Below are 13,413 nucleotides of genomic sequence, written 5' to 3' on the forward strand. Positions count from 1 at the left end.
ATTGGGGGCAGGAGGATAAGGGGATGACAGAGGATGAAATGGCTGGATGGCATCACTGACTCAATGGACTTGAGTCTGAATGAACTCCGGGAGTTGATGATGGACAGGGAGGCCTTGCATGCTGCGATTCATGGTCTGGCAAAGAGTCGGACATGACTGAGCAACTGAACTGAACTGAACTGAACTGATACCTCTGTAACATTTTACAGCTTCAAGTTTATTTCAAAATTACTTGAAATCTAAATTTCATAAAACCAAGGAGTTAAAGTGATAGATATAAGTGTATCCTTCTTTCTGTTGATGAGAAATGTAAACGTAGCAATGTGAGGTGATGGTTTAAGTTTGAATGCATGATTATTGTAAAAACATAAAGCAAAACCGAGAAGTGTGTCTTCTGATTCTGTACCGTCTTCTGAGATTATGATTTAATGTGATTTAACATCTTCCTACAGAGAAGGCAATGGCACCCCACTCCAGTACTCTTGCTTGGAAAATCCCATGGACAGAGGAGCCTGTTAGGCTGCAATCCATAGGGTCGCTAAGCGTCGGACATGACTGAGCGACTTCACTTTCACTTTTCACTTTCATGCATTGGAGAAGGAAATGGCAGCCCACTCCAGTGTTCTTGCCCTGAGAATCCCAGGGACAGGGGATCCTGGTGGGCTGCCGTCTATGGGATCGCACAGAGTCGGACAGGACTGAAGTGACTTAGCATAACATCTTCCTATTTACTTCATAATTTGACTAAAGCTACTTACCTGTTTGTAGAAACTAAGTTTTAAGGGCAAATCAAGACTGAAGATTAATGATAAAGGACAGATTATTGAGAATTTTTCATTAAAAGCCCCTGTGTTTTCTATCAGTTAATTCAACAAAGCAACTCATCAATATCACTAAAAAATGTGTTCTGTTGCATATGGGCTACAATAAACATGAAATTATCCAATTTTGATATGTTTTAACATTTTGTGTAATTATTATAATAATTGCATTTATATTAATCACCATAGTCATTCCAAATTTTGAAGAAGTAAGTTAAATCAATTAGAAAACAGGAATATGATTCTTGTATTGGTAGCGTTATCCTTGTCATCGATTAGAAACAGTCATTCCTTTTTTTAATGAGAAAACAATTTTTCCTTGTATTTTGCAACTATAGATTTACGTCTGAAGTCCTTTTACAATACTAGAACACTATATACATTTAAAATGTTGATGTCATTCATGTGGTTCATAAGAAGTAAACAGAAATTTGGAAATATTTTTAATGTACTTACACTGTGACTGTTAAATTCAATTTTCTTTAACCACCAAGAAACCAATATTTCCATTAAAATACCACTTATATCACTAAGATATAATTTATTAATTTAATACATTAATATTAATAAACTTTTTATTAATTATAAGTTAATTTATTTGGATAGAAATATTTTGACATATTAAAAAGACTAATATATCAGATTCTAAGAAATTTAAACACCTTTAAAGGCAGATAAACACAAACTGTCACAATTACAGAACTTATTACCTCACTTTAAACCAGATTAAATGCCCTACTATTAATATATAATACTGAAGTTTAAGTGTATATTTTAACCCTTGTTTTGAACATAGACATAGCAAAACGTTTTGTTTTCTGTCTTGTCAGCTATAACCACTAAGCTGACAGGAATTTTATCTGACACTATCTTTATAGTTTTGCATGATTTTGGTGCTCTTTCATGTTCAAAACAAAAATCACACAAAACATCATTTCAAACCAGCCAAATAAAGGCTGAAGTTGTTCAACAAATGAAGTTTGATTAGAAGATAAGGCTTTGTTTTATTGTATAACTTTACTTATTCTAATATGTAGGGTCATTTAGAAACTTTTACTTCTGTGTTAAAACAATTTTATTTTCTCAAAACATCTATCAAATTGATACAATATTTAAATGTGTCTCATATCACCTACCTAATCTCTCTATTAGTGTATATTAATCTAAAGTATTGTATTATTTTAAATACAGGCATGCATATTCATCCATAAACATGTAATTTAAGTTCTCTATGTATTTCCATCATATTTACATATTTAAACGTGCATTATAACATAGATAATATCCAATTCTCATCAATATTTATCATCCTTTTTAGAATATATTGGGAAATGAAATACTAAATTTCTTGAGTCACAGTGGCTCAGACAGTAAAAAATCCGCCTGCAAAGCAGGAAACTTGGGTTCAGTCCCTGGGTCAGGAAGATCCATTGGAGAAGGGAATGGCTCCCCACTTCAGGATTCTTGCCTGGAGATTTCGATGCACAGAGGAGCCTGGCAGGCTACACTCCACAGGGTTACAAAGAATTGGACACAACTGAGCGAATAGCATTTTTACCTTACAACCCTGCTTCTTATAGAGAGGATGACTACTTTATATAGATAAGGAAGTATATAACTCCTCCAGCTTTGAAAGTAGAAAAATAAAACAAAATAAAACTCAAAGATCATTAAATTATTTTATTCAAAGTACAGCTCCTTGAAAACTCTTGATTGTGAAATGAACACTACTAATTATGAAAATAATGCATTCAGCATACTTAACTATTCCTGAATCACTCATTTTGTGCTCTCCTAGTTATCTTATGTAGACTTGAATTAATAATATTTAAAAGAATAATCCCCACAAAAATCTCCTTGCTACTAGAGGTGAGAAAAAATAGAATGAATTACAGAATATACCTGCAAGAAATTTGTAACCAACCAAGATGAGGTCATTCATAAGACATGGTACAAATGACTAGCTTTTCAATTTTTTTATTTATCAAAAAAAATAATTGTATATTTGTGTATGTAGGCAGCAAGTGTTATTAAATATTAGATTGTGTGTATACACATAAAAGGATTCAGAGTTCAACATGGGTTTCTTCATTTTGATTTAACTAGCTTCCCCAGTGTTTTTCTATCTTTGCCGTTTGGCTTTGGAGATTTTCTAAGAAAATCACCTTGCCTGAAATAAGTTTTGAGAGTGACTCTGAAATCTTGATGAGTACCATGAATCTAAACATAATTTGAAGACTTTGCAGGGATGAATATTTTATTCCAAATCTGATATAGTTTCTGCAGCAATCTCTGTGGCTCTTCACTGAACCCTAGTGTCAGATTAGCTTGGCCAAGGTCCTTCTGGATCAATGATTGTGCAACACTGTAGACCAGCAAGTAGCAGGAGGTGCCAGTGACTTTGCTCCAGTGTATCATTACAGCAGATTTGATGTTTCTCGATAGAGGAAAAGCACAGAGAATAATTTACTTATACCAACATTAAAATCAATTAGTCTTACAAAAGCACTCAGTGTCAATTGCTAAGAAGGGTGATTAAGACTAAGTCCTTAAAGATCCATCAGGATACTAAGGTTTATGTCTTACTAAGTACATACTGCCTATGTCTTTGAAATTGGTTTACTGAATGCTATCTTAAATATCTTACAAAGTGGATGTTGGCATGTATACACAAGGGTTTGGAGACTTTTTCATCACTTTTTCAGTCATTTAGAATATGGTTCAAATTGCTAAGGTTTCCCTCAGATAGTTTTAAACCTATATAAAGGTTTTACATGTAATTTGAGGACTACTGATGAAATAATACATATAAGTTAAAATTTTTGAGAGTGTTGTTGTTGTTGTTGTTCTTGCAAAATCACTGAAAGGTTATGGGTGGATGATTAACCAAAATGTAAAACTACTGTAAATAGGTATTATTCCAACAGAATTAGTCACAGTTGTGCTGAAGGTCAGGTGACTTGTAAATAGTAAGATTATTTTATTCACTTTATACTAACCAGAACCTACTTTCTTTCTAAAGCCCAATAGTCTTTGTTGTTGTTGTTGTTGTTGTTCTTTTGTTCTCACCAAAACTTTCCTAGGTTCTTTTGTTTCCTTAGAGCCCAGTAAGACTTAATAGACTGCCGAGTATCCTATTTTTCCCTTATTTAACAAAGGAATCTTTATTGAACATTGATGATAGAAGGTATACATTGATTTTTCCTTAACTCCTGTACAAGCTTTTATGTGGTTTAACATGGTTGGGGTCATTGTAAAAGGAAAATAGTCAAATATTCTCTGGATAATTTGGAGGTCAGGAATGGTAAAGTACCTATATATTAACAGTCTAACTATGCTTCATGTGAATTAGAAAATATACAGAATTGCAGAAAATGAGCCAAACAAATTTTCTTTCTTTTTTTTTTTTTAAATTTTATTTTATTTTTAAACTTTACATAATTGTATTAGTTTTGACAAATATCAAAATGAATCCACCCCAGGTATACATGTGTTCCCCATCCTGAACCCTCCTCCCTCCTCCCTCCCCATACCATCCCTCTGGGTCGTCCCAGTGCACTAGCCCCAAGCATCCAGTATCGTGGATCGAACCTGGACTGGCAACTCGTTTCTTACATGATATTTAGACTAAGTTGTCAGTATAACATCTGATTTGGAAGCCTTTGGCAAAGATGGGAATTAAATTGGAGAAGGCAATGGCACCCCATTCCAGTACTTTTGCCTAGAAAATCCCATGGACGGAGGAGCCTGGTAGACTGCAGTCCATGGGGTTGCTAGAGTCGGACACGACTGAGCGACTTCACTTTCACTTTTCACTTTCATGCATTGGAGAAGGAAATGGCAACCCACTCCAGTGTTCTTGCCTGGAGAATCCCAGGGACGGGAAGCCTGGTGGGCTGCCATCTATGGGGTCGCACAGAGTCAGACACGACTAAAGCGACGCAGAAGCAGCAGCAGGTAAGGCATAATTAGTTATGGGAAAACTTTACTGTGTTATTTTTTGTTTCAGATTTCAGATGTGTGTAATCAAGTAAACTACAAACTATATGACAAAATCATCATCTAACTAAAGGTCTGGAGAAGGAAATGGTAACCCACTCCAGTATTCTTGCCTGGGGAATCCCATGGACAGAGGAGCCTGGTGGGCTGCTGTCCATGGGGTCGCACAGTTGGATATGACTGAAGCAACTTAGCATGCATGCATTGGAGAAGGAAATGGCAACCCACTCCAGTATTCTTGCCTGGAAACTCCCAGGGATGGAGGAACCTGGTGGGCTGCCATCTACAGGGTCACACAGAGTCGGACAGGACTGAAGCGACTTAGCAGAGTCAGCAGCAGCAAGTAGAGGTCCCATTATGCATTATAGAGCCAGAGAGTGGGCTAATCTTGATTGGCATGTGAATTTCTTCACAAAATTTCATATTTGCATTTATCTTCATGCTGATGGAACAGTCTAACTCAAGATTAAGGCATAAAACTACATTGTCTCAGGGAATCTATTTATTAAACTAATTATTAATAAAAGATGGAGATAGTTGAATAAATATCAATAATAATAAAAGTGTAACCATCTCTATAGGTACTCACTTCTATATAGATGGAATAGGCCATGTAGAATTATAGAAATTATTCTCTGCATATTCATATAGCATATCTTCTAATTCTCATATATACCTTATAGAATAATTGCTATTAACACTTTTTCAAATGAAGAGATGAAGTTTACCAAAGAATAATTAAACTGTTTAAAATTTAAGAACATGTATGAATGAGAGTTTGGATTTAAATATAAGACTTTTGTATCTAAAGCTCTTGATTATTCTACTCTGGAGACTGAATGATTAAATGTGTCAGAGTAATTTCTGTGTCCTGGGAAATGTAGGCAAGATAAAGGCCCTTTGCTTTAATTATACTCATGCAAGTAAAGGAATATTTCAGGGAAAGAAAATCTCATCACCTAAATCTTAGGGGTTAAATAGAAACTTTACTGCCAACAAGATAACTGAGGTGAATATCCTGGTGAGTAGGGAACAGAATATATCTCAAGAAAATGAAGAACATCTGATAAGAGATAAGACCTAGATTTTTAAAAGGTCATAAAACAGGAATGGTGTTGGCAGGAGATGAATTTGGAAGTTATAGTGAAAAGGAACAGAAATGAAAGTACAACCAGCAAGAATCTACCACAAAAACCAAAGGAAAAACAATGTTGAAAGGGAAGATGGCAGTGAAGTCTCAAATATTAAAAAGGACTAAGCTGAAATGAGAACACAGAAGATGCTGTTATATTTTAGTACACAGAAAGTGTCAGACTGTCTTCAAAGAGGTAATAATATAGTCAGAGTGAAGGACTGAGAGCTAATGAGTGACTATATGATAAGGAGAGGGGGCAACAAAGATTGAATCACCAAAATCAAAGCAAACTGTAACCATTCATTATACACAATTTCAAATAAAATGCTCTATGGCTTTTATAGCATTTCACACACAAGAGTTGCCAAGTGACTGAATTTTTAAGTGATATTCTTAACATATGAATCTTGAATGTCACCTTACATATTTTGACCTTTAGAATTATTTTATCACATTCTTTATGCTACCCACTATTTCTACAAGATTGATGGTTTTCTTTTAATCCTAACATGATGTTACATTTATAACATTGTTCAACTAAAATATCATTGTGTTTGCAAGACTTTGTCTTTTCAAATCTATTTATCCCTATATCAGTGAAAATATTGAAAATACTAGATGCTAAAGTATGGAAGTAGAAGACAAAAAAAGATTGATATTTAGAATTTTCTTTAAGTGAAGCAGAGGGTAGAAGTTGAACTCAATCACTAAACTCTTTAAGAATTCAGATTTGAAAGAAAAACTAGAGTCCATTAATTCAATATGTTAATTTCCTCTCATAAAATACTACCAAGGAGTCTCTGTTTGCACATACTATACAGTATTATGTTTGTACATTGCATTACACAGACTTAGCTCTAAGTGGGTAAAACTAAGTTATTTGTTAACCATCAGCTGAATATAATTTTGATATTAAATGAGGAGAAGACACTGTACTCTGTACTAGGAACAGAATGATTTTTAAAATTTATTATTTTTTTAATTTTTACAGATTTTCTCAACTTAAAAAATAGTCACAACCTAGAAGTTGAGAGTTATGTTTTATTTGGTGGGAATTTTTAGGACTTCAAGCCTGGGTGATAACATCTCAAGTAACACTGAGAAAATTATTCTGAGGAGGTGGGGGAGGAGTCAGGTCATATGGAAGTTTGCAGTAATCAAAAGAGTCATGTTAAGTAAGGAAAACTAGATACCTCAAATTAAAGAATTTATTGTTTTTCCAGGTATGGGAAGATACAAGAGTCTGGGCTTACTGAAATCATTCCATTCATATGAATCTCATCTGTCTGGGGCCAGCATACTTCAGTTTGATTTTTCACATCCCTTAGTTTGCTGTAGGAAGTGGAGGATGGCTGCTGCCTATGCTTTTCATTTCCACTCCCAGCTCCTACAAACAGTGGGGAGTGACTATGGTTGCCAGATAGCAGGCATTGTTCTTACTGGATACCCCTGGGCTCAGAAATTCACATGGAATCACTGATGGTTGCGACATCCTTGTTTACTGATATGGCAGGGGATACTCCGTTTCAACACATTATAGATATTTAACAGCAGATGCAATACAGACTCAAGCTCTCTAGTTTTAACTGGTTGAAAGTATAAGAAGCCAACCCTAATTGGAACAACCACTCTATATCCTTGAGTTTCCCCTCCCCCCCCACCCAAGGTGAGAGCACATGGAAATGCATATAGCATTTAACATGTCGGGGGAGTGTGTACTTTCCTCAGTTCTGTCTCACCAAAGCAAAGCTTTGAAATGGAGGACCAGTGTTACAGCTCTGTTACAGCTCAGTTTTACTTGGCAAGCAAAGGATAGTTCACTCTTGAGGCATGAGGGCCGGTTGACCCAAAAGGAGAGGCCTCAATCCATCTTGGCTTCCTCCTTTTATATGTTTGTCTGCTCCCCCTCTTGAGCTTTCCCTATGCAAATAGGGTTGGCCAAGACGGGGGTGTGTTTGTTTCACCTGAATTTCTTACTCCAGTTGGGCTTCCTTTTGTTCCATTTTCACAGGCTTTTCCCTTTCTTTGTCTTTTCAGTTCAGTTCAACTCAGTCACTCAGTTGTGTCCGACTCTTTGTGACCCCATGAATCGCAGCAGGCCAGGCCTCCCTGTCCATCACCAACTCCTGGTGTTTACCCAGACTTATGTGCATCCAGTCGGTGATGCAATCCAGCCATCTCATCCTCTGTCATACCCTTCTCCTTTTGCCCCCAATCCCTCCAAGCATCATGGTCTTTTCCAATGAGTCAGCTCTTCGCATGAGGTGGCCAAAGTATTGGAGTTTCAACCTCAGCCTCAGTCCTTCCAATGAACATCCAGGAACATCTTGAACATCTGGAAGTTCACAGCTCATGTATTGCTGAAGCCTGGCTTGGAGAATTTTGAGCATTACTTTACTAGCCTGTGAGATGAGTGCAATTTTGTGGTGGTTTGAGCAATCTTTGGCGTTGACTTTCTTTGGGATTCAAATGAAAACTAATGTTTTCCAGTCCTGTGGCCACTACTGAGTTTTCCAAATTTGCTCGCATATTGAGTGCAGCACTTTCACAGCATCATCTTTCAGGATTTGAAATAGCTCCACTGGAATTCCATCACCTCCACTAGCTTTGTTTGTAGTGATGCTTTGTAAGGCCCACCTGACTTCACATTCCCAGAATGCCTGGCTCTAGGTGAGTGATCATACCATCCTGATTATCAGGGTCATGAAGATCTTTTTTGTACAGTTCTTCTGTATGTTCTTGCCACCTCTTCTTAATATCTTCTACTTCTGTTAGGTCCCTACCATTTCTGTCCTTTATTGAGCCCATCTCTGCATGAAATGTTCCCTTGGTATCTCTCATTTTCTTGAAGAGATCTCTAGTCTTTCCCATGCTGTGTTTTTCCTCTATTTCCTTGCATTGATCGCTGAGAAAGGCTTTCTTATCTCTCCTTGCTATTCTTTGGAACTCTGCATTCAAAGGGGAATATATTTTAGCCACAGCCATTTTGGACTCCTTTTTCCTTTCTAACTACTTAACAAACTGATAAAAGTGGTTGCAAAAATAATCTTTGGTTAGCAAAAACTTGTATTTAAAGTAGCAAAGTTATTTCCACAGGCAATACATTTTTTTAAATATGTAAAAATTATATATTTCTTTTTTTCATGTCCCATTTCTTTTTATTTGAGGATAATTCCTTTACAATAATATTATTTATTTATTTATTTTTGTTTTGCCAGTAAAACAGTTTTATTCAGAACAGCAAAACAATTGCAGTATAGCACATGCAAGTGTGGTGAGCCACTTGCAAGTTCCATAAAGTAAAGGAGAGAAACTCATACAGAAGAGGATGTTTGGAAGGACTATTATAAACAAAAAGTCCATTGGAGAAAACTGGGAATTCATAATATAGTGGCTTTTCTTGGTTGAGTTTCGACAGTCTCGCCTTAGCTGAGCTGAATAATTTCTTTCTTCCTGCTCCTGGTGGTAAGAGGGTAGTGTCACTTCCTGCCAGAAATGCTAAAGAGATCTCTTCCTCTTGGGATCTGTACTGACCTCAAGTTGTACCTACCTGAGAACTCCTCTTTCAACTTCCCAGTTACATTTTAGCAAGATTTCTCTAAAATTTATAATTTCCCTTAATTAATCATAGTTTTGCACTGTTTCTGTCTCTAACATTCCTTTCTTATATTATTTTTGTTAGAATGTCTATCTGTCTTATTATATTACCCGTTTTGCATGCTCTCTGCTTTATCCATTGGAGCTTTTAGTATCCTAATTATGATTGTTTTAAAATTTTGGTCTGATAACCAATAACCCTACCATTTGTAGTTTTGATGGTTGTTTTAGCTCTTAAAATTTTGTTTTTTGCCTTTCACATGACTTGTAATTTTTTTTTTTTTAATTTTAGCTGGACCTGGTGTAGTAGAAGCATAAATAAATAAATAAATAAGCTTCTATAAGCAGGCTTTAGAACTTTGGTGGTAAGCTATGGGGGCAGAGAAAGTGTTCTGTGGTACAATGCTTGGGTCTCTGTCTTTTAGTGAACCTAGGCCCCTGAACTGTGAACCTCAGAGTTGTCTTTCATTTTTCCTCCATTAGGTTGAACATGATGGCTAGAGTAGGCAGGAAGTGGATATTTTTTACCCTGGGTCACTTAGGCTCTTATATTACTCCAATAGTTTAGGCACCAATTAACTAGTTTTCCCTTAGGTCAGGCTTTATTAAGAAGAACAAAGACTGTGGTACATTTACAAATGGTGTTTCCACCTGCCCCCAAACACCTCCCCCTACCACTGCCTCAAGCACAGGATATTTTTCCTCACATATTTACTGTGAGAACCTTGTAATATCTCTGAGGATCCATCTCACAAAACTTAGAAGGCTGACAAATGAGTTGGTCTCCCTGAGATTTTTAACTCTCTGAGTTCTTTACACTAAGCCTGTAGCAATTCATCAATTACATCTGAGATTTTCCTATCATGTTATTGGGTCCTGTGTCTACTAAGTCATGATTCCCTATATTCACCTATATTTCTCTGCTATTTTGGGGACAGTTCTTTGATCTGTGTCTTCCCCTTTCTTGCAAAAAAGAAGTGTCCATTTTTCAGTCTATTCATCTTTTTGTTGTTGTTAAGATAGTAGGCAATTTCCAAGCTCCTAACAAGAACTCTCAATTTACATTTTGAATATCAGAGTATATTTTGGTTTTAATATAAGTGTTTTAAATATAACTGTATATTTCTTGTATTTATTATAGCATGATGCCTCTGGTGTTCTTGATACATCATAACATGACAAAATATTTTAAATAGTATCTGTCCAAGATTTGTGATTTTCTTCTTCAAAACTATGGGATTATGTTTACTACACACTTATTTAAGTAGAACCCTTAATATTTTATACACCTTGATTTTGTATTACACACACACACACACACACACACACACACACACACATATATATATATATCATTTTGTATTATAAACCTTAATAGTGTATTATAACTAAAATATAAGCCAAGTAAATTCAGATATCTTTTCTTTCTTGTGATTCCTGTATTGTCAATACTTAATACAAGACCTGTTACATAGCAAATGTACACTAAATATTTATTCAGTAATCAATTACTACAGAGATATTTAATATGTACTATTCTTGATGAAAGTGAAAGAGGAGAGTGAAAAAGTTGGCTTAAAGCTCAATATTCAGAAAACGAAGATCATGGCATCCGGTCCCATCACTTCATGGCAAATCGATGGGGAAACAGTGGAAACAATGTCAGACTTTATTTTTGGGGGCTCCAACATCACTGCAGATGGTGACTGCAAGCCATGAAATTAAAAGACGCTTACTCCTCGGAAGGAAAGTTATGACCAACCTAGATAGCATATTCAAAAGCAGAGACATTACTTTGCTGACAAAGGTCCGTCTAGTTAAGGCTATGGTTCTTTCAGTGGTCATGTATGGATGTGAGAGTTGGACTGTGAAGAAGGATGAGCACCGAAGAATTGTTGCTTTTGAACTGTGGTGTTGGAGAAGACTCTTGAGAGTCCCTTGGACTGCAAGGAGATCCAGCCAGTCCATTCTGAAGGAGATCAGCCCTGGTTTTTTCTTAGGAAGGAATGATGCTAAAGCTGAAACTCCAGTACTTTGGCCACCTCCTGAGAAGAGTTGACTCATTGGAAAAGACTCTGATGCTGAGAGGGATTGGGTGCAAGAGGAGAAGGGGACGCCAGAGGATGAGATGGCTGGATGGCATCACGGACTCGATGGATGTGAGTCTCAGTGAACTCCAGGAGTTGGTGATGGACAGGGAGGCCTGGCGTGCTGCGATTCACGGGGTCACCAAGAGACGGACATGACTGAGTGACTGATCTGATCTGATCTGATCTGATTCTGATAGAAATATTTCCATTGTGACAGAATTAAAATGTGTGTCAATCCTAAGTTTAAAATTTAACTTCACATGTAGAATATACTTACATATTCTTTAACCAAATATGTTCTTGCAAAGTATTTCTCCTCTTAGTAAGGTAAAAATGTTATAAAACATGTATCAAACAAAGCTGAAAACCCAGCTTCTTCTGTTCATTTGTTACACTTTTCATCTCCACTAGGCTTATTCACCTCCAGTACTCCTGCCTGGAAAATCCCATGGACGGAGGAGCCTGGAAGGCTGCAGTCCATGGGGTCACTGAGGGTCGGACATGACTGAGCGACTTCACTTTCACTTTTCACTTTCATGCATTGGAGAAGGAAATGGCAACCCACTCCAGTGTTCTTGCCTGGAGAATCCCAGGGACGGGAAGCCTGGTGGGCTGCCGTCTATGCGGTCACACAGAGTCGGACACGACTGAAGTGACTTAGCAGCAGCAGCAGTAACAGGCTTATTCATAGCTTATCTTACAGCTTTGGATGTCTGTCAAATGTCTTGCTAATTGTGGAAATCTCAAAATACTCAAGGTCCCTACATGTGTTTCTGAGCATTTGGGTTGAAGCACTAGAATTTGTAGTTCAGAAACAGCAGGCATATGGACTAGTTAGTTATAAACCTGATCCCTACTGATCTGAGACTCAATCTTGGGTGACCAAGTTAGGCAGTCTCAATTTATAGAAAGAAAGGGACAGAAAAATGAAAGTATATTTCAGAAGGGGAGATATATAGTCACAGATGGAGGCACAGGAAAGGGTGAGTTAGCAAAAGGAAACATGGGTGGTTGGGTGGAAATGGGAATAGAGGAGAGAAAAGACTTTTTACCAGAATATTCCTAAAAACAAACAGGACACAATTAAAGATTAACTTACTTACAGTTATGTGTCTTTGGAGTGTAGATCTCTCAAAGTTCCCTGCCAGTCTTGGAAAACATCAGTTAGAGTGGGGGAGAAGGGAAAAAAAAAAAAAAAAGATTTGGTAAAACCCTGATGACATGGGAAAATCACAAACTATTTGAAAATGAGATGGCAGAAATATCACGTGGACTCCATCTGTCTTTCTCTGCTCTTATTCAATCCATGCAGACATACCTTCTATCCCTTAGAGTGTGTTAAAGCAAAAGACTGGCAATGTGCCTGAGTGATTCACATGTAGTTTTCTCACTTATTTGATTTATATAAAATTATGACTATCATGCACCCATAACAGTAAGCCTGGAAGGACAGCAATAATAAAATTTATCAAGTATCTTCACAATTTTTTTATTGAAATATCAATGATTTCATGGCAGAAAGTGAAGAAGAACTAAGGAGTCCTCTTGATGAAAGTGAAAGAGAAGAGTGAAAAAGTTGGATTAAAACTCAACATTCAGAAAACTAAGATCATGGCATTCAGTCCCCTCACTTCATGGTAAATCGAAGGGGAAACAATGGAAACAATTATATACTTTATTTTCCTGGGCTCCAAAATCACTGCAGATGGTGACTGCAGCCATGAAATTAAAAGATGTTTGCACCTTGGAAGGAAAGTTATGACCAACCTGA

Source organism: Bos indicus x Bos taurus, chromosome 1 (genome assembly GCF_003369695.1).
Source record: "Bos indicus x Bos taurus breed Angus x Brahman F1 hybrid chromosome 1, Bos_hybrid_MaternalHap_v2.0, whole genome shotgun sequence".
In the NCBI taxonomy this organism is placed as follows: Eukaryota; Metazoa; Chordata; class Mammalia; order Artiodactyla; family Bovidae; genus Bos; species Bos indicus x Bos taurus.